The sequence below is a fragment of the Cervus canadensis genome, chromosome 6, assembly GCF_019320065.1.
Source record: "Cervus canadensis isolate Bull #8, Minnesota chromosome 6, ASM1932006v1, whole genome shotgun sequence".
NCBI lineage: Eukaryota > Metazoa > Chordata > Mammalia > Artiodactyla > Cervidae > Cervus > Cervus canadensis.
The window spans coordinates 12,766,665-12,792,642 of record NC_057391.1 but is presented as its reverse complement, the minus strand read 5'-3'; positions in this window follow the sequence as shown (position 1 = coordinate 12,792,642).

Genomic DNA, 25,978 nt, shown 5'->3' with positions numbered 1-25,978 from the left:
TGAACTCCTTGTGGTCAGGGCCTGCATTTTTCACTTCTTTGGACTCTGTTCAGTTATAACAACAAAGGCCACGCCTGTGTGGAGAGAAGGGGAAGAGAAAGAGAAGGGCCTCTCTGGGTCAGTGGCCCACCAGGCTTGGAGACAGGAGCTGTGGGTCCATTTGGGTTCCCTGACCCCACAGCATGCATCTCCCACAGACTCTTTTTCCAGACCTGCAGCCCAGGCTCCACCCTCTCCTGGCCTGAAGCAGGTACTGTAGCCACACACCTCAGGCCTCCAGGTACCCTACCAGACCTTGCCCGCTCCATTCCTGCTGACCTGGAAGGCCCTATCACCCACCATTCCCCTTTGTCCCCTTGTGCTCAAATCACGTCCAAAAACACTGTTCCCATTACATGGCATCCAAAAATATTGTTCCCAGTTGTGCCATATTCTCCACATCTCCATGTGCTTTCGCAAGGACCATAACTTTTGTCTGGAAAGCTCTGTCTTACCTGCTACCTGATAAAGCCCACCTCATCCTTCACGTCTCAGTTCACACCCCCACCTGCTCTCTGAGGCCCAGCACCCTGCTCGGCATCTCAGTGCCTAACATCCAGACCTGTAATTGCCAGCATCTCCCACTGGATGGTGGGATGATGGAGCAGTCAGTGCTGATTGGCCCCATCTCCCTCTTCCCCAACTCCCCATTTTCTTTCTTGCTTAGAGCCCAACTTCCGTTCAGCTGCTCCTTTCCTGCCTGGCCACCTCAAGTGAGAGCAACTGGCATCACAGTGCAGCTCCAGGGAGACAAGCCCGATTGGCTTACACCAATCACAGTATTCTGTTCTTCTCTCTGGTATTGGCTGAGGAGGGGTCACGTGATCTAATTCTGGCCAATGAAATATGAGGGGAAATTTGCATGTTTCTCTCTGCTTAAAACCACGTGGGACAGGGACAAAAGGAAAAAGGTACTTTTCTGCCTCTGGGCCTGCTCATCAGTACTTGTTAACTGGCATTGCTTCAGCCACTCTGTCACCCTGAGGAGTGATATCACCTACACATTGGGGGTGGGAGGGCAGAGAGATTTGTTATCAGGCAGGGTCCTGAAAGGAGGTGGGAATCATACCAGTTATGCTAGGGAGAATTTATGGTGAATAATTGCTCACTAGGTGAAGAAGATGTTAATCAGGTAACAGAAAAGGTAAAAAGGAAGGTAGCCAGATACTACTTTTAGGGTTGAGAGAACATAGGAAAGAGGCTGGAATCCGTAACACTTAGAGGAGGGGTGCGTGGAGCTGAAATGCCGACCTCTGGGAAGGGGCTGCTGCATGGTTGGTGCAGGTCTCTCTGAACTCAAAGGACAAGTCCACTGGGGTCTGGACCCAGCTTCTGAAGAGAAGATGCAACGATGCTGAGAGTGGGAAGAACAGCAAATCCATTCAGCCTTCAGAGGAATGGCCTCTGTGTGGTGAAGAGACCGTGCTGGAGGGAAGCTGGCAGGAGCAGGAAGCCCTGGGAAAGGTATTAACAGCCCCAAGGGCTCCCTCTAGTGTCCTCCACTGACCGACACTGGCAGGGAGCAGCTGGCAAAGCAGAAATGGGACTGGTGGCCTTCCAACTCATGTCATAAAGCCGACGGTGGGCTAGGAGCTGAGACAACAGCCTAAGAACTGATACAGATGGAGAGTGCCTGAATCCTGGACCACAGCGCTACAACATTGCCATGAACAACCAGGGTGCTGCCCTTCCTCAGATTTCCTGTCATGAGAGAAAATAATGTCCTCTCCAGGTCCTATAACTGACCCGACGTCTGTACAGCCACAGTCCTGTCTGAGCTGGGTTCCCCCACAGGGCCTCATGTGGGGCCCCACTGTTTGGAGACTGATGAGGTTGACCTAAAGCACCCTCCTGTCCCTGGACTTTCTGTGGCCTCCATGAGATGTGTCGGGGTGCTGACTTCCATGGAGTTGCTCTTCAGCGGTGTATTGATTTCCTAGGGTTGTTATAAGAAATAACCACAAACCTAGTGGCTTAAGACACCAGACACTTATTCTCTCACAGTTCTGGAGGCCAGTCTGAGATCAAGGTGTCAGCAGGGCCACAGTGCCTCTGAAGGTCCTGGGGAGAACCTTCCTTGTCTCTTCCAGCCCTGGTGGCCCAGTCATTTCTTGGCTTGTGGCGGTATGCCTCCAGTCTCTACTGCGTGTCCTCCTGACCTTCCCCTCTGTGTCTCTGGGTGTCTGTTCTATCTCTCTTTGGATCTAGGGCCCACCTCCATCTCAATCCTCACGTTAATTACACTTCTGATGATATCTTAGTAGCTAAGTCTTCCGACTCTTTGTGACCCCATGGACTCTAGCCCCCCAGGTTCCTCTGTCCATGAGATTTCCCAGGCAAGGATACTGGAGTGGGTTGCCATTTCCTCCTCCAGGGGATCTTCCTGATTCAGGGATTGAATCCATGTCTCCTGCATGGTAGGTGGATTCTTTACCACTAAGTCACCTGGGAAGCCAAATTACACGTCTACAAAGACCCTGTTTCTGAAGAGGTCACACTCTGGGTCCCAGGTGGATATGAATTTGGGGAGGACACCTTTTAACACTATAAGAGGCAAGATCCAGATCTGAAGAGGAAAGTTGGAGTTGGAACAACAGCTGCCTTGCCCAGCACAAGGGCTCCTTCAGGCACCAACTGTCACCTGTGGGGTAACCTCAAGACTTCAGCCCCTGGAACCACCCAGGCCCTGAAAGTCAGCAGTCACTGACAGACCCCCTCAGGAGGTTACATGACAGCCCCTTGCATTCCACCTATGGGCTGCTGGTAAGGTCTGTCTGTCAAAGCACACACTGTAAATAAAGCCTTTTCCACTTGGGGACTGGTGGTAAAGCAAAGGGGAAAGGAAAAAAAAATTAAACAAATGAAGGCAAAGTCTTCATCATCCACAAAACAATACGCAAAAACCAGGGCATTCCTCTGGACCATCGATAAATAATCCAGACCACAAAAATAATACATTAGATGGCTTGTGTAATGGTAGCATGTGAAAGACTGTGGAACTTTCTAAAATTAATTTTCTTCATTTTGGTTTATTAAAATTGCACTCATCTATCTCCCCTGTTAAATATTTTATTTTTTCATATTAATGGCTGCAATTTCAGCTTGTGCCTGTTTCTGTCATTAACACTGTACAAACTTAATATCATTAGTAGTTTTTCCCTTAATTATGTGACTAGAGAAGAAAAACATCAAAGTTTCCGTGAAATTGGAATAGTATATCTAAATTGCCTCATGTTTATTTTAACATTAACAGTAAATGAAGCTAATGGGCTTTTATATTATTAAAAGCACTCATTTGTGTCCTGCCTGTTCTAATATATAACAAAGCTTTAAAAGATGTTAAATAATTAGTTATTTAATAGGGACGGGTAGAATAGATCAAGCGAAAGGAAAAGTTGAGGGTAACCAATGCACACAGTTGAGGGGTCTGTCCCTTTTAGGTCTTTCAAATGGGATTCCCTCTCCACAGGTTCCCTGTCCCCACTGTTAATGTGTGAGCTTCTAATTTATATCGACCCTGGAGAGTTGAAGCAACAAAATCTATTGTTGCAGCCTTGCAGAGGACACATGTGTGGGGGGCAATAATGTTCTCAATTACTTCTGGGCAACTTCCATTCATAATTCAATACCTGCAAAGGCCCATGTTAGGCAGGGGCTTGGGAGGTCCTCTGCAGGAGGCAGCCATGTAGCTGCTGCTGCAGGCCACCTCCTCACTCACAGCCTCCTCACTGCCTCCGGGAAGCAGGGTCTCCTTGGCGTTAGAGGATGCCGATGGATGGAGGCACTGCTCTGCGTCAAGAGCCCAGTGAGGCCTGGCCTGTGGGTCTAAGAGAAGGGATAGACTGTTATCACTCTCCTGCTCACAAACCTGCAAGGACTCCCTGTGGCCTGCTCGGTCAAGGCCAAGCTGCTTGCTTGGCACTTGAGGCCCCACCTACCTGACCCAAGCTCCTGCTCTTTCCAGCATCTGTACTCTGTTCGGTCTAGCTCTTCCTCCGACCCCGGGCCCAGAACATGCCAAGCTGTCCCATCTCCTTGCCTTTGGTTGTGCCATTTGCCCTTACCTGAACCCACGTTTGTCCTTTCACCTGTCTATCCAAATTCTAATCATTCCTAAAGATTCAAATTCAGATCTGGGCTTCCCTGGTGGTCCAGTGGTTGAGACTCCACCTTGCAATGTAGGGGACATCAGCTGGATCCCTGGTCCGGGAAGATCCCACATGCCTCAGGGGAACTAAACCCATGTGCCTAGAGCCCATGCTCTGCAGTAAGAGAAACCACAGCAATGAGAAGCCCACCGCAACTGGAGAGCAGTCCCCACCCACAACTAGAGATAGCCGCAAGCAACCATGAAGACCCAGCACGGCCAATAAACAAATACGTGAATGAATAAAATTCAAATTCCAGATCCTCCATTAGTCCTCTCCTGGTCCCTCTGTCTCATGAACCCCTAGAGCAGGGGTTTTCAAACTTGAGTATGTATCAGAATAACCAAGGGGGCTTGTTACAACACAGATGGACAGATTCCATAGGTCTGAGTGCGGTCTGAGAATCTGAATTTCTAATAAGTTCCCAGGTGATGCTGACAGTCTGGGGACCACACTTTGAGAACTACTAGAACATATGCAGCCATTCCAGACCGTGAGGCACTGTGCTTGTACTGGCTTGAAAGGCTCTCTGATAGTAGCATGTGGCCAAGACCTCTCTCCTCAAATAGACAGCAGGTTCTTTGAAGGCAGGGACTCTGAACTACTCCTCTATATCCCTCGAGACATCACTAGCTCAAGGATGGCCTCATGGTGTGTGAGCCAATGACTCAGATGAACAGATTGACTAGCTGCCATGAGTTTCATTCAATCCTTGAAAAAATCTCCATTTTATAGGTGAGGAAGCTGGGACTTAGAGAGATGAATTAAGTCACTAAAGGTCATACAACTATTAAGTGACAGATAAGATTTGATCTCAGGTTCATTTCCAGAGTCCTGGCCGATGCTTCTTAGTCAAGTGATTTCAGACATAGGACTTGGGAGGATAAGGCACCTGTGTTAGAAGGAAATTGGCTGCTTTTGTCACTTCTATGCTAAGGATTATAGGTTGTAGTGATCCTTTAGTCTAGGATGGAGTACACATGGCAAACAAGCTGCCACTCTCCTCCAGCCAGCTAATGTACTCAGCCACCCTGACATAAATGCAAGTCTCAGTATCCTTCACACTGCACCAACTGATTGGCCTTTCTATGGCAGGATGAAATATATTTGCCATTCATAACCTAGTCCAATTTCTCCACCATGCTGGTGAGACCCAGAAAGGAAATGCAGCTTGGCTACCCTGCATATCAGTAACGTGTATTAGTTATCTCTTGCTATGTAACAAATTATCCTCAAACTCAACAGCAGACATTTATTGACTCATAATTTCTGTGTGACATGAATTTGAGAATAACTCAGCTGGTTAGTTCTGGCTCAGGGTCTCCCATGTGCTTGCAATCAAGATATTGGCAAAATGTGAGATTTGGAATGAAAAGATCTGTGCTTACTTCTGTCAGGTACCATAAAGGCATTACTGATCCAAGACAGTGAATTAAGTTCATGGCTATAGTTATTCTGACCATTCAGGTAACACAAACTTGGGCCGCAAATCTACTTTTTAAGAATGGTTCTTTGCCCTCCTGCCCTGCCCAGAATCAAGGCAACTTTTCTTACTGTCCCTGAGTGTGCAAGGGGTGAAGCAGTCTTCCTCTGGTTCATACTTACCCTGAGGGTTTCCTTTGGAGTCCAACCTTTATGAGGAAGGACATCCTATTAGATTCGCCACCTTTGCTGGCCCTGGGTTTTATCTTCTCTCCCCAAATACCCTCGGTCATGTCAAGACTGAAACTCAGGTTTGCTTGTTGGGCAAATACCCACAGGGTACAAGGAGCTTCAGTGCTCTCCGAGTTCCCACTCTCACATAGATTTTGGCCTTGTAGCTTCTTACCATCTTGTCAGCCTTTAATGCTGTTAAGAAAATATTTTTCATTTTATTCAGCATTTCTAGTTGTTTCTACCATGAACATTGGTCTAAATAACTCAACCTGCCATATTACTAGCAATAGAAGTCTGCCATGTGCTTTTCCCACAACTCTAGATTAGTTTGTTTTCTCAATTAAAGTGACCAAAATAAGAAGTGGAATGGATCAGTCCAGTGGATGGTGAGGTGATGGGGTGGTGGCTATTGTGCAAAAAATCCTCCTAAAGATGGTGAGGGTTCCTTACCCACTGACCATGAGCCCTGCCCATGCACCTAAGTAACTGGTCTGTGTTCTCCAGGCAGGATGGTCTTTGGAAGCTTTTAAGCAGGACGATGACACAAGCACATGTCACTCCAGGAAAGATGACTGTGGATATTCTTTGCTGACCAAGGTCCATATAGTCGAAGCTATGATTTTTCCAGTAGTCATGTACAGATGTGAGAGTTGGACCATAAAGAAGGCTGAGCGCTGAAGAATTGATACTTTCAAATTGTGGTGCTAAAGAAGATTCTTGAGAATCCCTTGGACAGCAAAGAGACCAAACCAGTAAATCATAAAGGAGATCGACACTGAATATTCATTGGAAGGACTGATGTTGAAGTTGAAGCTCCAATACTTTGGCCACCTGATATGAAGAGCCAGCTCATTGGGGAAAAGCCCCTGATGCTGGGAAAGATTGAGGGTGGGAGGAGAAGGGGGCAACAGAGGATGAGATGGTTGGATGGCATCACTGACTCAATGGACATGAGTCTAAGCAAACTCCAGTGAGATACTGAAGGACAGGAAAGACTGGCCTGCTGCAGTCTATGGGGGTCACAAAGAGTCAGACATGACTTGGCAACTAAACAACAATAATTGTTTGAAGAAGGGTTAGAGACACAATAGCTTTGGATGGGGAGGTCTGGAGGCTGTTATGGTGGTCAAGGTGAAATATAGTGACAGGTTGGACTGGGGTCAAGAAGGGAGAAAGAAGTAAAGGATTGATTGATATCAGGAGGTACCATCAACAAGCATCACACTGTTGGCATGTGATCCTGGACTAGATATAATTGAAAATTGTAGGTTTAAGAGGCACAGCTCTTCTTAAGGCTCAGCGGACATGAATGGCAACTTGATTCCAATGAACCAGTCCTGTCACCACATTGAAAACTGTGGCCTGGTATGGCAAAAACCACTACAATATTGTAAAGTAATTAACCTCCAACTAATAAAAATAAATGGAAAAAAATAAATAAAGAGTAAGAAACATCCCAAGCCAAAAAAAAAGAATATAAAATTTCAATTAAAAAAAAAAACCTGTGGCCTGTGGAGAGTTGATTGTGAGACTCCCTGGATAAAGGATCTGAAGCGTCTTCCTTAAGTGGCCATGCCAGATGGACAACTACAAGGACAGTGGCGGGGTGGGGATGCTGGTGCAAGGCATCCAACCATCTCTAGGTGTGGGCTGGACCCTTCTACGTTGTGACTCCCCTACATGTATTCATCTTGCTTCCTGGTGTAAACACCTATCCTCAGGCAAAGAGGATTACAAAAAGGGAGTATGAGGAAGGAAAAAGAAGACGAGTCACATAATAAAGGAAAGATAAGAGAATCATAAAAGGTCAAAGTTGAGAACAAGATGACAAAATTCTTAAAAACAAATATTAAAAGAAATTCAGGATCTGAAAATATTGAGTTTATGCATAATAAAATCAACTGGATTTTTAAAAAATAAAATATTAGAACCTCAGATATTAAATGCCAAAAATCTTAAAAGTGAGAGTGATTCACTAGGAGCAACTGAAAGAGTGGCTCTAAGTCAAAAAGGTAAAAGCGATAATAAATTAATTGTTTAAAGTGCGGGAAATGGGAGGATTGATAAATAGGGTCCAAATGGGAATGTGGGATAAGGGAAAATGAAACAGATAATAAAATAGAAAAGTCCCGTTAATGTCGGGCCCTCGAGCTCCTGGGGAGAGCGAGTGTGCCTGGTCAGGAAGGCGCCTGCTCCTCCACCCTCAAACCCTCCCAGGGCAGCAGGCAGAGGGGCACAGGGGTGCTGTGAGGTGGCAGAAGGAGCCCCAGCCTGCGAGTCGGGGGCCTGGGTCCCAGCGGGGTCTGATGGCATCCCTGCAGGGCCCGAGCTAATTTCCCGACCAGTCCTCAGTCTCCTCAGCTACCGGAGAAGAGCACCAACTTGATACCCACGCGCTTCCTTCTGCTGTGCTGTCTGGGCTGGCAAAGGGGTGCCAGCCGCAAGCAGGGGGCTGGGGAGCTTGGCTTCTTAGGGGAAGCATTGAATCTGGAGACTGAAGACCTTGAGTCTCTAGGGTTCCAGAACGCAGCAGAAAGCGGAAAACAAGAGCTGGGGACTTCCCTGGCGATCCAGTGGCTAAGACTCTGCACTCCCAGTGGAGGGTGCTAGGTTCAACCCCTGGTCAGGGAAGTAGATCCCACATGCCACAACTAAGAGTTCTTAGGGCACAACCAGAAGATTTCCCACAATGCTGCAACTAAAATCCTGCGTGCCGCAACTAAGACCCAGTGAGCTAAATAAATAAATAAGCAACATATTTTAGAAGAAAGAAAGCAAGAGCTGTTCAACAGGGCAGCAGGGGGAGGTGGGTGTTGCCACCTCCCGAGTCCCCAAACTACAACCATCCATGTAAGTCACCCCGCCCATGAGGAAACCCAGCCACACACTGTAGCCGCGTAAGCAATATCCCAGAGCAGGGCTTCTTCAGCTTTCAGCATCTCTCTGGTTCCCTGGCACTCAGCTGCTTAAGGCAGGCGCTTGCCTTATATAGGAGTTTATCCCAACCCCGACTCCAGGCCCCAGCATGAATCTTACTGAGACCCTGGTCACTGCACGGGTGAGGGATGAAGAAAATAAAAATGGGAATTCTACCCCTTGTCGGTGCTTGGTAGGTGCCATTGCTTCATCTGCGTGGGGTCATTTAGTCCTCATGACAGCCCTGTAGGGTAAGGACTATTATTATCCCATATTATAGGTGGGTAAACTAAGGTTCAGAGGCTGAAATCACTTGCCCAATGTTGCCCAGCCAGGAAAGAGCTGAGGTGGGATTTAGATTCAGGTATTCTGACTTCAAAACGGTGAAATTCATCATTCTGCTAAGAGGTGAATGAGAGGAAACGACCCTGGACCCCAAAGTCCACTGGTATAGGTTTGTTTCAGGGGACTCAGTCGTTAAGAATCCACCTGTCAATGCAGGAGACTCAGGTTCAATCCCTGGGTCAGGAAGATCCCCTGGAGAAGGAAATGGCGACCCACTCCAGTATTCTTGCCTGGAGAATCCCCTGGACAGAGGAGCCTGATGGACTACAGTCCATGGGGTCGCAAAGAGTCAGATAAGACTGAGCTACTGAGCATGCTGCATGGGTATGTTTGAGACCTCAGAATGAGGCAGCCATGGGGTGGTGAGGGCACAGATGGGGTACCCTTACCTTATTGTTGGGGTGGCGACCCAGCTACTCAACGTTCTGGCTTATCCTTCTGGGTCTCCTCTGCTTTTGTGCTGGGACAAATGGAACCTACAACAGAACAGAACAGTCTCTTCAGGATAAAACCCAAGGAAGAAACAGCCAAGGGACTAGTGTCCCCTGGCAAAGGGAGGTGGAAATTTCCCTGTGGGGAAGGAGCCTTGGGCCCGGAGGCCTCTTAGGAGGCCTTCTCCACTTGCAGTTCATTCTTCTCACCCTCTTCTTCCCAGGGGCTGTGAGACATGGCTCTGATGCATCTGCCCCCCAGCCCTCAGCTGACTCCCAGCGCTTAGGACACACTTCTGCTACCCCACTCCCCACTCCGGACTCCAGCCTCTCCCGTGGGCCTCCACCAGACCCAGGCAGTGTCTGCGTCTTTACGATTCCGTGTCTCAGGCTCAATCCTGGCCTGTGGAGTCAAGGGGCAGACCAAGTTCCCTCAGTGTTTAAGGGCAAACATCCAGTGGAGGCTGCTGCTCCTGCCTTGGAACTGTCCCCCAGAAGCGGATGGGGCCACTTCAGCCTCCATCCTATAGTGATGTGGACCTGACGCCTCCTCCCCACAGGCTCCTGGAGACAGTTGAGTTCTCTGCTCTTCGGTGAACTTCCCTGTCTGCCTCCTCTGAAGGGTCACACCTTGCTCCCCCACCAGGGGGGCTCCCACCACTCCTCACGGGCCCCCAGGTGGTGGGCTGTGACAGCCCCCTAAGAGGGCCCAGCTTTCCTCTCTCCCTCAAAGTGTCCAGTTCTCTCAGCTACAACCTCTGACCTGGAGGGGCCTCTGGGGTCAAGCCAGATCTGCTTCTGGGGAGACACAGGAAGCCCCTCCTCAAGGAGGGAGGCTGAGCCCCCAAGGGAAACTGGAGAAAACTCTGGAATGGGGCCTGAGGGCCTGTGGAGGGCAAGTACCAGATACGGTGCCCTAGCCCCACGACCCATCCATTCACGCAGTGAAAGTTACTGGGGGCTGCTCGGGGTCAGGCGCCGGGCGGGCTCTGGGAGGGAACCAGGAGACGTGGCTCTTCCCCTGTGGAGCACGTGGAATGGGGACAGCCAACACACTGGGCAATCTCAGGCTGCACGGTCAGGGCTGGGGCCAAACCACCCCTCCTTCCTCAGCCTCAGGTCCTCATCTGTAAAATGGGCACACCACCATTCATGCCCGGGGTAGGTGGGATGGTTGAATTGAGACAACACATAGAAAATCTCCCCCATGGTAACAGGTGTGTGCAGCATTTTCCGCACTGCAGGTTGAGTTGTAAGTGTGAGCTGCCAAGAATTTAGTGTCATGAACAACTTCTTTTACAAAGGAAATAGAATAAAAACATTACGTGCATCCTCTGAATTAAGAGTATTATTTTGTGAAAATTCTACTTTAGTTATTAGTGTGTGTATATATACTGGGTCTTTTTTTTTCAAAGAAGGTTGAAGGCCACTGACCTAGTAATCAGAGCAGGGCTTTGGGGTCATCTAGTTCCACCATTTATGACACCGTGTGACACAGTTGCCTATCTCTTCACCTCCAAGCCTCCCTGCAGTAGAGAATGATGAGACAGCACATGTGAACATGCTGCTCAGAACAGGCACCCAGGACATCACCGGGCCTCCAAACACGGCTGCCTCTTCTCTATGTTAGCATTGTGTAGATTACACATCAAGACCCCCCAAGTCAGGGGCTGATTATCTCTGACTAAAAACATGACAAGTAAAAAGAAAGCTGTGGTGGGGTGGTGGTGGTGCAGTTGCTAAGTCGTATTTGACTCTTGCGATCCCATCAACTGTAACGCACCAGGCTCCTCTGTTCATGGGATTCTCCAGGCAAGAATACTGGAGCTGGTTGCCACGCCCTTCTCCAGGGGATCTTCCCAACCGAGGAATTGAACCCAGGTCTCCTGCACTGCAGGAAGATTCTTCATAGACTGAGCTACCAGGGAAGCCCTAAAAAGGAAGCTAGTATTGTTATTGTTGTTTTTTCTATGTCAATGACTAACATTTTCAGGCATTAGTGTGCTGGGCACCAACCTCATTTAACCCTCATGGCAGCTGGGTGAGGTAAATTCTATCATCATTCCCATTTTACAGCTGACAAAACTGAGGTAATGGGAGGCTGAGACTTAAGAGCTTGTCTAGCTGACTCTCACTCCTGCCCCCACACCAGCCACGCTCCCTACCTTGATTCAGGGTCTCCTCTGCCCCCGAGGCCCCCAGCGGCTCCAGTTCTGAGCCTCCTGGGCCCCAGCTGCCCTGTCTGCAGGTGCCCTGCCTGACTGCTCTGGCCCGGTAATTTCACGCACAGGCCCGGCCTCACGCTACCACACTCCAGCTGTTTCTCACTTCAAAGCCCCACTCCTCAGCGCCTTCCGCACTTGGTAGCACCCAGGCAGCTGGTTACAGGAGTGGGGAGTGGGGAGCAGGAGGCAACCTGGTCTTCAGGGCCGGAGCCAGGCCTGGGGGCTATGACCTGGAGCTCCCAGCTCCAGTCCGGAGTGGCCAGGAGAACAGGACTCTACCAAGGTCTGAGAAAGCCCCTGGAAAGGAAGTCCTCCCCACTGGAGCCCCAGCTCAGGAGCTGAGCCCCGAGCCGGAAGTGGAGCACCAGCGCCCAGCCCGAGGGTGGGCCCGAGGAGCCACTGTCGCTGAAGCAGGCAGCCCGGGGCTGGGTACCAGCGTGGTGTCAGCCGCCAGCTCTTGCCACATCGATCATCCAGTCCTTAAGACATATTAAAATGGATTTAAAAAGACATTTTGCATTTTCTCTCCTTAACACCCACATTATTGCCACACATCGGCTTTTGTTTTAATTAAAATCGGTTTTGAAATCCTCCATGAAACTTCAGTGGGATTGTTAAAGGCGGCAATTTCCTTATCGGCAGCGCGTCCCCACAACATACTGTAATAGTTATTTTGTAACAAAGCACAAGTCTTATTAATTTAGCTCAATCAAATCAGCACCACGTTAATTTATGGGGCTGTAAAAATCTGGCGGTGCCGCTCTAGATCAAGGAACTTAGGGCAGGCAACAGACCAAGTGGGATGTTTATTTTGTACAATGGTCCCTAACTGCATTTCCGTGATTTAAAAGCTTTCCGAGGCGTGCGATGATAATATTACATGCATATAGAATTGTGTGTTTGCTATGCCTCATTACTCCCCGCAGAGACCCAAAATCATTTGGTATTCAACTCCTACCTAAAATATTTCCTTTTACATACAAATATTTTTTCTTCTTTAAATGGCTTCTCTATGTTAAAAAAAATTTTTTTCCGGGGCTATGAAGCAAGATCGTTTCCTACGTGGGATTCTATTTTGGTCCAGTGTTGATCTTTAGTGGTGATTACTAAGTGGGTAGCCAGTTTTTCCTCCTTCTTCCCCTCTGGCCATACCCTCCAAATTCGAAGCAGGTGAAGGTCTCCTTGGGATTCATTTTGCATTTTCTGCCCGCCCCCCACCCCCCACGTCTTGTTTCCTGATTCCTGTTCCCTGGTTTACTTTTATTGATGTCTACTTCAGCAACTAGAAATGTTTCTTTCTAACTCACATCTTAATAGCAAAGCCCACAGTAACAATTATGATTTGCCAGGAGATGCAGTGTAACAGCCAGTGGGGGATTTGCAAGGCTGTGTGGGATGGGGAATTGAGCAGTTGTGGGCTAGAAATGGGGAGATGGAGGCTCAGAGAGGGCAAGCGACCTGCCCAAAATCACACAGCAAGTAAGGAAGAGCACTGGACTCTGGGACTCAACCCAAAACCTCTGAGTTCCAATTTTCCCATTAGAATAAAGACGTACGAATTGGAAGGAGGTCACTCACGTGAAGGGCATAGCACAGGGCCTGGACACAGAGCGGGCCCTTAGCAATGTTCGGATATAACTGTATTGTCCTTGCTCCGCAAGGACTGGTCCTGTCTTTCAAGTGCCCGGCTCTGAATTGCAGAGCTGGGCGATGCTCAGATGCAAGCTAAGGGCAACTGACATCTCGCATATTTATGTCTACAGAGCTTCTCCTGTGTACAAAGATGCTTCCATCTGCTCCAGGGGGAGCACACACCTGCTCTGAGGATACAGACTAGGTGCTAAAATACAGTGTTAACTGATGGACTCAAGACAACCTGTCAAAAGACAGGCAGCTGTGAAACCCTATTTAATGGAGGAGAACACCAAGACTGCCTGAGAGTTTGGCTTACCACCCTCAGGCAAGATGACTGATGGCCAAGAAGAGAGTCCAGCCCAGGGCCACCGACTCCAAGGCCAGTGCCCTTTCTTGCACACTGACTGCCTTGGGCTCCCTGGCTGGTCCATAGGTGGCTGAGGCCTGGGCAGGAAACCTGCTTTCCGTCTGTGGTATAAATAGCTGCTGACAGGATCCTCTATGACCCACCTCCCAGAATATTGGAAATAAAAGCAAAAATAAGCAAATGGGACCTAATGAAACTTAAAAGCTTTTGCACAACAAAGGAAACTATAAGCAAGGTGAAAAGACAGCCTTCAGAATGGGAGAAAATAATAGCAAATGAAGAAACAGACAAAGGATTAATCTCAAAAATATATAAGCAACTCCTGCAGCTCAATTCCAGAAAAATAAATGACCCAACCAAAAAATGGGCCAAAGATCTAAACAGACATTTCTCCAAAGAAGACATACAGATGGCTAACAAACACATGAAAAGATACTCAACATCACTATCAGGGAAATGCAAATCAAAACCTCAATGAGGTACCATTACATGCCAGTCAGAATGGCTGCTATCCAAAAGTCTACAAGCAATAAATGCTGGAGAGGGTGTGGAGAAAAGGGAACTCTCTTACACTGTTGGTGGGAATGCAAACTAGTACAGCCGCTATGGAGAACAGTGTGGAGATTCCTTAAAAAACTGGAAATAGAACTGCCATATGACCCAGCAATCCCACTTCTGGGCATACACACCAAGGAAAGCAGATCTGAAAGAGACACGTGCACCCCAATGTTCATCCCAGCACTGTTTATAATAGCCAGGACATGGAAGCAACCTAGATGCCCATCAGCAGACGAATGGATAAGAAAGCTGTGGTACATATACACCATGGAATATTACTCAGCCATTAAAAAGAATTCATTTGAATCAGTTCTAATGAGGTGGATGAAACTGGAGCCCCTTATACAGAGTGAAGTAAGCCAGAAAGATAAAGACCAATACAGTATACTAACGCATATATATGGAATTTAGAAAGATGGTAATGACAACCCTATATGCAAAACAGAAAAAGAGACACAGATGTACAGAACAGACTTTTGAACTCTGTGGGAGAAGGCGAAGATGGGATGTTCTGAGAGAACAGCAATGAAACAAGTATACTATCAAGGGTGAAACAGATCACCAGCCCAGGTTGGATGCATGAGACGGGTGCTCAGGGCTGGTGCACTGGGAAGACCCAGAGGGATGGGATGGAGAGGGAGGTGGGAGGGGGGATCGGGATGGGGAACACATGTAAATCCATGGCTGATTCATGTCAATGTATAGCAAAAACCACTACAATATTGTAAAGTAATTAGCCTCCAACAAATAAAAATAAATGGAAAAATAAAAAATAAACAGCTGCTGATATGACAGCATTTGAAAGGTACCCCTGGTTCCCCTTCTGACTGTGGTCAAGGCTTACAGAGAATCATCCTCTAGGTTAAGTCTGGCCTTTTCCGTGTTTATGCACTTTAACTATATGGGCCACATCATCCACCAAGTTTTCTTCTCTGTCCCATTAGTGAGCATGAGTTTCTGGTTAGTCCAGGCAGCAGGAGAGCTCCCTGCCCGGCAGGGGCCTTTGTGTTGGGGGTGGAGACTCTGTCAAGTGACTCCAGATGCCATCGTATCTTCAGTGACAATGACATGGGGGACTCACTGCCTTCAGAGACAGTCCACACATGGACTGGACAAAGCTCTGGTTTGAAACTGACCTTTCCTGATAGAACCCAAACCAACACTGTCAGTAAAGCATTAATGAAGTGAAAAAAGGGAATGTGTTAGTCGCTCAATTGTATCTGATCCTATGCGGCCCTGTGGACTGTAGCCCACCAAGCTCCTCTGTCTATGGAATTCTCCAGGCAAGAATACTGGAGTGGGTTGCCAATTGCCTTCTTCAGGGGATCTTCCCAACCCAGAGACTGAACCCAGAGATCCCACGTTGCAGGCAGATTCTTTACCATCTGAGCCACCAGGGAAGCCCCAGAATACTGGAGTGGGTTGCCACTGCCATCTCCAGGGGATCTTCCTGACTCAGGGATCGAACCCAGGTCTCCTGCATCACAGGCAGATTCTTTACCACCTGAGCCACTGGGGAAGCCCCGACTTACAAATGGCCGGGCATGCTCTCTGATCTGCCCAATTCTAAGAGCTTCCAGGGTCACCTGGAGAGGAAGGATGTGATAGTCATGCCAAGTGCCAACCTATTAATACATAAGTTGGTGAAGGCCAAGAGAGCTATCTCTGTGGACCTGGGCAGGCAAGGCCCCAGGTCCCAGAGGGCCAGAGCAGCAGAGGTGAAGTTACAGGACAGGAGAAGATGGGGCAGGGGCTTCCAGGCCTAGGGCAGACGCACGTGCAGTGTGCGTGGCCCCAAGGCCTCCGGTGAGTAATGAAGCCAGAAAAGTCGTAGCCAAGGGGCGGAGTTCTGGGCTGATCCAAACCCTTTGGTTAAGTTCCAGGAAAAGACCATTAAGAAGGCAAGATGTGAGCTGAGAGGGCCTGTGGGATGAAGCTTCAGAGCAGGCATCATGACTGGGTGGTGACGTCAAGACAGATAGCCTCACTGTCGGCTTAAGTCAACAAGTACTTCGGAAAACCTGCTTCGGGCCCAGCACCAGGCGGGCTCAGGAGAGCAGCGGAAGGTGCTCTCCATTCAGACCTTGTCCTCCCGGGGCAGCCACTGGTGGAGAGTCTGTCGATTCCAGGGCCCACTTCATCCTGCTGAGCGAGTCGGTTCCCGTTTCCTGCCCAGTTTGGTTTCTCCGTCTGTGTTGCGCTGTGGGGAGTGGACCCTGAAGGAAACGGAAATGTTCATGGAGCAGGCTGCTCTTTGGACACCCTAGCTCAGCCTCTGCAAACAAGTGCTAAGCAGGTCCCATGCCTGAACCAGCCTGCGAGGCACCACAGAAGAGAGGCAGCAACTGGGTTGCTTTCAAAATGGCTTCTCTTGGGGACTTCCCTGGCGGCCCAGTGGCTAAGACTCGACCCTTTCAATTCAGGGGGCATGGGTTCAATCCCTGGCCAGGGAACTAAGAGCCCACATGCTACACAGCCAAAATAAATAAGTTTAAATTAAAAAGAAATGTTTTAAAAATGGCTTCTCTCAGATGAAGCGCAGTGAGATCGTGGAGTATCTTTGTATGAATTTGAAGGAGGCACCCCCTCGGCATATATATGGCTCCATAGGTCCCCAGACTGGCACATGGACCACAGGAGGGACGTCAGCCTTTACAGCCTCATGGGCTGGGCACACCTGTGCAATAAACAACTTGAACAACTGTAGTTAGTGGCTTTGCCCCAGACCCCAATCAAGCGGCCAAAACCCCCAGACCTTCGGACTTCCCTGGTGGTCCAGTGAGTAGGACTCTGCTTCCAAAGCAGGGGCCACAGATGTGATCCCTGGCTGGGGAACCAAGATCCCACATGCCGTACGGCTTGGCCAAAAAATTAAAAAAACAAACAAAAAAAACCCCCATCTCTTTGCAGTCATTATTGGTGAAAAGTTCCGGGCTTAGGCTCCCCCTAGACATATGAATCACCCCAGATATAAGCCAGGACTCCCCCCAAAAGAGAAAAAAAGCTGAGCTCTAGTACTCCCACCACCCAGACCAACTTGCTCAGAAACAGCATCACTACACTACCTCTCCCGTCATCCCTTCATTCCTTTCACAGAGGGACAGGTGGACACGGCCGGGAGGAGAGGACAAACTCCCGAAGCCCCTTTCTGCAGTCAGGGCCAAACCTTCGCCTTCTTCTTGCTGCTCTTTAAGAAGCTTTCTAAAGAAGAGGAACCTCCCGCGGTAGCAGATGGCGGATAAGTAGGAATGGTAAATAGTTTTAATTACTGCATAATGTAAGTGAGACAATAAAGGGGAGACAGTGGAAGCAAGCTGCTGCCGCCGAGGCCCTGAAACTGTTGTGGGGCCCAATTTGTCTGGCATGTGCTGTTCCTAGTCTTGGGAGGGCTTTAAAGAGAACGCCGAAAATATTAATTGCCCGCCTCACTGGCCCATCCATCTTCACAACCGAGTAACACGCTTTTTTAATTTCAGGGGAATCGTTTTCAAATGGGAATCATGCAAATGAGTATTTTAGCTATTCATTTGTTTTACTGCGAGCGCTTTGTGAGCAAATGGCCTACAGCTTGCAATGAATTAAAAGACATGGGCACTGGAGACCGATTTTTAATACAAAGTCTTGACTCGGAGACGACCCCGACCAGCAGCACAGAAAATGTTGGCATAGCAACTTTGGGCATTTTCATGCAAATTGGCTTCTATATAGATGATACGAATGCAATGTTTTCCTTCAACTAATCATCATAAAATTAGTTTCACTATATTTAAATGCCTCCACTTAATGCATTATATCCATATGCATGAAATTGCCTCTGCTAATGCAGTACATAAAATGCCAAAGATACAATGAATAGCCAAATTGCAAGCAGTTATGTTATCTCCCATAAAAACAACTCCCCTCCCCCTTCTTTTTTTTTTTTTTTTGTGAGTGTGAGTGTTATTGAGTATGTGGGCGCCAAAGGCATCTATCACAAATTGCTATTAACCCACAGACTCATATACACACACACACATCCCAAAGTCCTCTACAGTTAAGTAACGTTAAGGCTGTAACACAATTTAACAAAAGCCAGACAAGGTCAGGACTGGGCAGCCTCCCCTCATTCAGAGCCAGTGGTCAGATGAGACAGTGGCAGCACTTGCCCCGTTTTGCATTAGCTCCAATACGGGCTGGTGCCCCCCGCACTTCCTCCCCATATGTGCTGAATTGGAGGCCTGAGAGGTATGTGGCTGAGCCAATCTGGAGAAGACCAGTTGGACCAAGAATTCAACTGGAGATAAACAAAGATGGAGCCCTTCTTGGTGGGAACAGTCCCAGAAGGCTGGCCCTGGTAGATTAGCGAGATGAAAACTCAGGAGGAACATGATCAGTCAGTAACTGAGAAAAGGCTGGTGCGGAAGGAAGGTAGGTAATGTCCGGGGAAGCCTTATGCTCTGGGTGCTGTCCTTGGCGCTTGACACCTGCCATGTCACGTCATCTTCACTACAGTGAAGGAACTGAAGAAGTCAATGCGCTCATCGCTGGTCTTGTGCACCCTGAAGTGAGTCTCAGTGAAACTGAGGAACACAGCTGAGGTTATATGATCTGTAAGCGCCAGAAGGATTCAAACTCAGGTTTCTGCAGTCCCAGTGCTGCCTGTCCTCCGTGTCAGGCTGCCCCCTGCAGGACACATGGAGTAACAGCAGGAATGGGCTCTCTTGATTTTCCTTTTTTTTTTTTTGCCCCAAGTGGAGCTGTCCTCAGCGGCAGGGCAGGCGCTGTGAGGGAAGGTGATAGTCTTGTGAGTCTTTCCTTCAACATTGAGGCTTGATTCTCCTTCTGTTTCTGATGAGACCTCAGCCTGGACTCCAAATTCCCCAGGGTCAAAAGGGTTAGGCTTCACATGGACAGAGGGCATCACCCTCCAACCCACTAACTGGGCCCCTATCTCTTTCAATCCACTGAGAAAGTCAGGGTTTGTCTCCATTCCAGCCTTGGTGGATTTGAAATGTGGCTTAAATATGTGGGTGCTAGGCAATTCCAGGGTAGGGGCTACCAGGGAGAGAAGCAAGAGGTGAATTTGGAAAAACACAAGCCCTTCCTTCCCACCTGGTGATAAAGTTCCACCTCAGGAATTCTCCAATTCTCATTCGTTGGGGGACTCTGTGTTTGGCTTAAGTAGGGGTGGCATTTCTTCACAAAAAAACGTGAGGTGTGGTAGAAACAGTATGATGGTTTCTCAAAAATTTGAAAATAGAATTGCCACACAATCCAGCACTTTCACTTCTGGTTATATTAATATCTAAAAGAACTGAAGGCAGGGCCTCAAACAGATATTTGCACACCCATGTTCACAGCACATTGCTCACAACAGCCAAAATGGTGGAAATAACCCAATCCCTTGGTGGAAATAATCCATCCCTTGATGGACGAATGGATAGACAAGATGGGTATATTCATACAATGGAATAGTACTCAGCCTCAAAAAGGGAGGAAATTCTGACACAAACTATAACATAAATGCACCTTGGAGACATTGTGACTGTAAGTCAGTCACACAAAAACACACACAAAAACATTGTATGATTCCACTTATATGATGTTCCTAGAACAGTCAAAATCATGGAGACATAAAGTAGAATGGTGGTCACCAGGGGTGGGGAAGGAGGGGGAATGGGGAGTTGGTATTTAATCGTTACTGAAGGTCACTCTGGGAAGATGAGTAAAGTTCTGAAGATAAGTGGTGATAATGGTTGCACACAATGCGAATGTACTTAAAGTTACTGACTATACACTCAAAAATGGTTAAAGGAGTAACTTTTATGTCATATGCATCTTACTCAATTAAAAAAACTTTTTTCAAATGTATAAAGTAGGAAGACGTCTTCCCCCAAACCCTCAGCATGTCACAGAATTCAGGGACTGAACTATTTTGAGGAGCTTGAGGAAGAAGTGAGGACAGCTCTTCCCGATCACTCAGGATTGCCCAACCTCTTGTGAAGCACTTCTGTGTTCGATACAGGCTTGTTGAATTAAATTAAGTTAAATTAAATTAAATGGTAAAGTGAGGAAGATCCTTAAGAGTAACAGGATTAACTGAGGTCTAAGGCACACACCAGGAACGCCTCCAATCGCATTAAGTTGGTCCATTTTCCTTTCCTTCTAATTCTCTCCCTCTTGCCTTCTGTCTTGCCTGGACAACCCCCTCCACCTATCTGCAACACACACAAATACACCTATTATGTGTCCTTCCATTAGTCTTTTCTGTTTCCCCTCCACAAGTGATTTCTCACCACCTGGAATTGTTCATAACTACTGTGACTTTACAAACACTAAAACAAGTTGGCACGCTTGCTTGTAAATGGAATCTTTTATCCTTTGCATTTATCCTTACCAATGCTTACCCAAAACTCTGGTCCTAACCCAAAACACTGGTCTTGTGATTCCAACAGCAGCCACCAGGTGGCACGTTCTGGAAAAACCCAACCTCTTATCAATAAGGCAAATACCGCCTCTGGCGGCTGTAGTGAGATGTGCAAGCAAGGTGGCTAGGTGGCGATCAACCAGAACCTGAGGAGGCACATCTGTACTTAAAAGCCAGCTCCCTTCCGTGACAGCAAAGGGAACTGCTCCTGAAGACGCCCCCACAGCTGGCTGCTATCACGTTCCCTCTGGTGCCGTTCGCTCCCAGGAGAACCAGGTCTCCTTGTGCGTAACCTGTACACAAGAGTTCCAGCAGTCTTGGGTGGGCGGGATTCCGAGTTGAGATCAAATGTTCCAACTCATTCTGTTTCTACTATCTTCTCCCAGATTCGGTTTTTAAATCCTGCTCCAATGGAAAATCTCTTGTGGTTTTGTTCTTTGGAAATTTCCCCTTGATGTATCTTCCTTTGCTAGTATCTTCCATGCCTTTACTTCCTCCTGCTGCCCATGCGGGAAGCTGTGTTTCCGGCTGCAATAGAATCTTGTCATCCCTGATCTGCAAAGCTGTTACTTCACTTTGTAGAACTTCCTTTTACAACTGATAGTATTCCCCTAGTTTACAAGCAGTTAGGGAAAAAAAAAAAAAAGAATTGGCGACCACTAGGAATTAGTGGACATTCACTAGGAAAAGCCCTGCTAAGCTCACCTGATTTCCCTTCTGATGGGATGCTTTACAAATAACGCATTTTGATTTCTGCAAAACATTTTGTAAGTCTCTCTTGTTAGCCTTTGAACAAAATGGAGAGAGGGAGCAAGATGAAGATTTAGATATGCAGATTCACAGCTGGTTAATCAACCCCACACAAAGAATATGGAGCAACTGATTGGAAGGAGGTCTCTAGTGAAATCTTTATCTTTGTTCTATTCTGCATTTTACTGCCTTGAATTAAGACTCTTCAAAGCAGACTACACATTTCCAAGGCATTGCAGAAGCGGTGACAAATATAGTTTGGCAAAAATATCTAATAGGCTATGAAAAATAGACTGGATGCATTATGGTGACATTTAACAGACAAAAATGTGAAGTTTTCCATTTAAGTTTAACCTGTCAGTTGGATAAGCGTAAGATGGGAAATACTTGGTTTGACAACAGGAGCTTCCCTGGCGGCTCAGTAGGTAAAGAATCTGCCCGCAATGCGGGAGACCTGGGTTCAATCTCTGGGTTGGGAAGATGCCCTGGAGGCAAACCCATTCCAGTATTCTTGCCTGGAGAACCCCCATGGAAGAAGGAAATGGCAACCCACTCCAGTATTCCTGCCTGGAGAAGCCCATGGACAGAGGAGCCTGGAGGGCTACAGTCTACGAGGTTGCAAAGAGTCAGACACAACTGAGCACATAACATAATAACTAACAATATCCTCTACTGCCTCCTTCTTAAGGTCATTGTGAGGATTTTAAAAAATGGCAAAAGTAAAAAACCTGGCATATAATAAAGGCTCCCCAAAACTGTGCAGAAAGAATGAATTTTCTCTGAACACCTGTCATGCACCCACTGGTTTCCATGGATAACGAACACCCCTCTGTCCATAAATTCTGTTCTTTCTTCACAGGCAGAGCCTCCCCTCCTCTTTGAGAAAACCTCCCCGACCAACCAAGCCATCATTGTCCTGGCTTCTTCTGGTTCCCCAAATCGCTGTTCCATACCCTGTTCCCTGACTCCCCTAGGAACTGGGGGCACCCGCAGGGACGGCCATCTGGTCTCCCACCCTGACTGACACCCTGGTGCAGAGCTGGACTGGGCAGAGTGGGGTCAGGAACAGGATCCTGACTGGGGACTCGGGAGACCAGGACTCCAGCCCTGGCTGCTAGAGAAGTGGGCAATTCCAGGCTCCTCTTCAGGGCTCATGGAAGGTTCTCCAGACTGTCCTTCACACATGGGGATTCTCTGTAATACTTTGACTCCATGGTGTTCTCAGTAACTAGAGGTAAAGACGGATTCTTGACGGAAAAGCGTGCCTATGTGGGTGCCATTTTACCTTCCAAGGAAGACTCAGGTACTTGGAGAGAGTGACATGCTGCCCCCTTCCACCATATTTGTCCACGGGTTTCCTTAACTAATGAGATTCAGCTCTTTACACCCCTTCAGGATGCACTGGTGGTCCATGTCAGAAGGCCTTCCTCTGACACTCCTTGAATCTCCTGCTGGTTTTCTCAGAAGCACCAAGGCATAAAGTCTCTAATCTCTGGGGACCTTGGGAAGCTCCTTCCCCTCTCATTTTCTTCACCCGTAAAATTAAAGGAGGTGCTCCAAGGCTCCGAGCAAAAACAATGTCAGAACTACCCTTTCAGAGCGGGCCTAACCCCAGTAATTGAGGCAGAGATATCAAAACAGGAGCTGGGGGTTAGTAAACAAAGCTTATTAAATGAAACCCTCAAACAATTATTCTTCCAATCTCAATCAAGAGACCCAAATAATCTGGTGTCTCAATTTGCTCTAGCAATTTCCTTGAATTTCTGTCGTTGATTAGTTCAGGCAGCCAGTTAATGGGGTCTGGCACACCAAACCCATTCATTTTGTTTTCTTTGAGGCAGGCTCCATCTTGGAAATCTGAACCAGGAGGTAATGGCTTTTGATGTACTGTCAATAGGAAAGCCAGTCCTCACACAATGTCATCACTGCCTAGGGCCCCACAAGGACAATGACGTGGAGAGTGAGGATGAAGAAGGATGCTCGAGAGGGTACCCAGCCACCACTGGGTATGGACCGGGTGGGTATCCCATGAGGCAGGTCTGGCGGCTGCAGAGTCCAGAGGCAAGATGGTTGGGATCCAGGGTGTCCAGGGATTGATAACAGGAATTCACACTGGGTTCTAAGCGGCTGAGCCTGAGAAGAGGCAGAAATCCTAATTCCAGAGACCAAGTTGACTTGCTTTCACAGAGAGCTGGTAAAAGGTCACAGCCTGACTGGCTCAGAACAGGTCCATTCACTCAACAAGGTTTTTTAAATATTTACTTATTTACTTTATTTATCTGGCTGCACCGGGTCTTAGTTGCTGCACATGGGATCTAGTTCCCCGACCAGAGGTTGAACCCCAGGCCCCCTGCATTGGGAGTGTGGCGTCTTAGCCGCTGGATCACCAAGTTCAGTTCAGTTCAGTTGCTCAGTCATGTCCGACTCTTTGCGACCTCATGAATTGCAGCACACCAGGCCTCCTGTCCACCACCAACTCCCGGAGCTTACTCAAACTCATGCCCATTGAGTCGGTGATGCCATCCAGCTATCTCATCCTCTGTCGCCCCTTCTCCTCCTGCCCCCAATCCCTCCCAGCATCAGGGTCTTTTCCAATGAGTCAGCTCTTCGCATCAGGTGGCCAAAGTACTGGAGTTTCAGCTTCAGCATCAGTCCTTCCAATGAACACCCAGGACTGATCTCCTTCAGGATGGACTGGCTGGATCTCCTTGCAGTCCAAGGGACTCTCAAGAGTCTTCTCCAACACCATAGTTCAAAAGCATCAATTCTTCGGCGCTCAGCTTTCTTCACAGTCCAACTCTCACATCCATACATGACCACTGGAAAAACCATAGCCTTGACCAAAGGACCTTTGTTGGCAAAGTGTCTCTGCTTTTTAATATACTATCTAGGTTGGTCATAACTTTCCTTCCAAGGAGTAAAGCATCTTTTAATTTCATGGCTGCAGTCACCATCTGCAGTGATTTTGGAGCCTCCAAAAATAAAGTCTGACACTGTTTCCACTGTCTCCCCATCTATTTCCCATGAGGTGATGGGACCAGATGCCATGATCTTAGTTTTCTGAATGTTGAGCTTTAAGCCAACTTTTTCACTCTCCTCTTTCACTTTCATCAAGAGGCTTTTTAGTTCCTCTTCACTTTCTGCCATAAAGGTGGTGTCATCTGCATATCTGAGGTTATTGATATTTCTCCCGGCAATCTTGATTCCAGCTTGTGCTTTTCTGGCCCAGCGTTTCATGTACTCTGCATATAAGTTAAATAAGCAGGGTGACAATATACAGTCTTGATGTACTGCTTTTCCTATTTGGAACCAGTCTGTTGTTCCATGTCCAGTTCTAACTGTTGCTTCCTGACCTGCATACAGGTTTCTCAAGAGGCAGGTCAGGTGGTCTGGTATTCCCATCTCTTTCAGAATTTTCCACAGTTTATTGTGATCCACACAGTTGAAGGCTTTGGTGTAGTCAATCAAGCAGAAATAGATGTTTTTCTGGAACTCTCTTGCTTTTTCGATGATCCAGCGGATGTTGGCAATTTGATCTCTGGTTCCTCTGCCTTTTCTAAAACCAGTTTGAACATCTGGAAGTTCACAGTTCACGTATTGCTGAAGCCTGGCTTGGAGAATTTTGAGCATTACTTTATTAGCGTGTGAGATGAGTGCAATTGTGCAATAGTTTGAGCATTCTTTGGCATTGCCTTTCTTAGGGATTGGGATGAAAGCTGACCTTTTCCAGTCCTGTGGCCACTGCTGAGTTTTCCAAATTTGCTGGCATATTGAGTGCAGCACTTTCACAGCATCATCTTTTAGGATTTGAAATAGCTCAACTGGAATTCCATCACATCCACTAGCTTTGGATCACCAAGGAAGCCCCCATTCAACAATACTGACTGAGGACCTACTATGTACCAATCACTGTTCTAGGCATTGGGGATAGTGCCATGACACAAGGCAGAAGAACCTGGCCTGCACAGAACTAATTCCAATGGGGGAGGCAAAAACAAATAATTACATAATATAACATTAGGTAATGATTGATAAGGGCCATAAAAAAAATAGTGCAGGACAAAGGAAAAGAGAGTGATGGGAGATTGGGTGGTCAGGGAAGGCTTCTCTGAGGAGGAGACAGGAAGCAAGGACCTAAATGAAGCAGGGAGTGAGCCATGTGAATATCAAATGAATTTCACCAAAAGCTTCCCTTGTCGCTGTGGGTGATGGAGCTGCATTCAGGAGTGAGCATCGGGTTTTCCTGGTGGCTCAGTGGTAAAGAATCTGCCTGCCAGTGCAGAGGACGTGAGTTCAATCCCTGGTCTGGGAAGATCCCACGTGCCATGGAGCAACTAAGCCTGTGAATCACAACTATTCAGGCTCTGTGCTCCAGAGCCTGGGAACTGCAACTACTGAGGCCTGCAGGCCCTGGAGCCCACCCTCTGCAACAACAGAAGTCACCGCAATGAGAAGTCCATGTATCACAACTAGAGTAGCCCTGCTCATCGCAATTAGAGAAA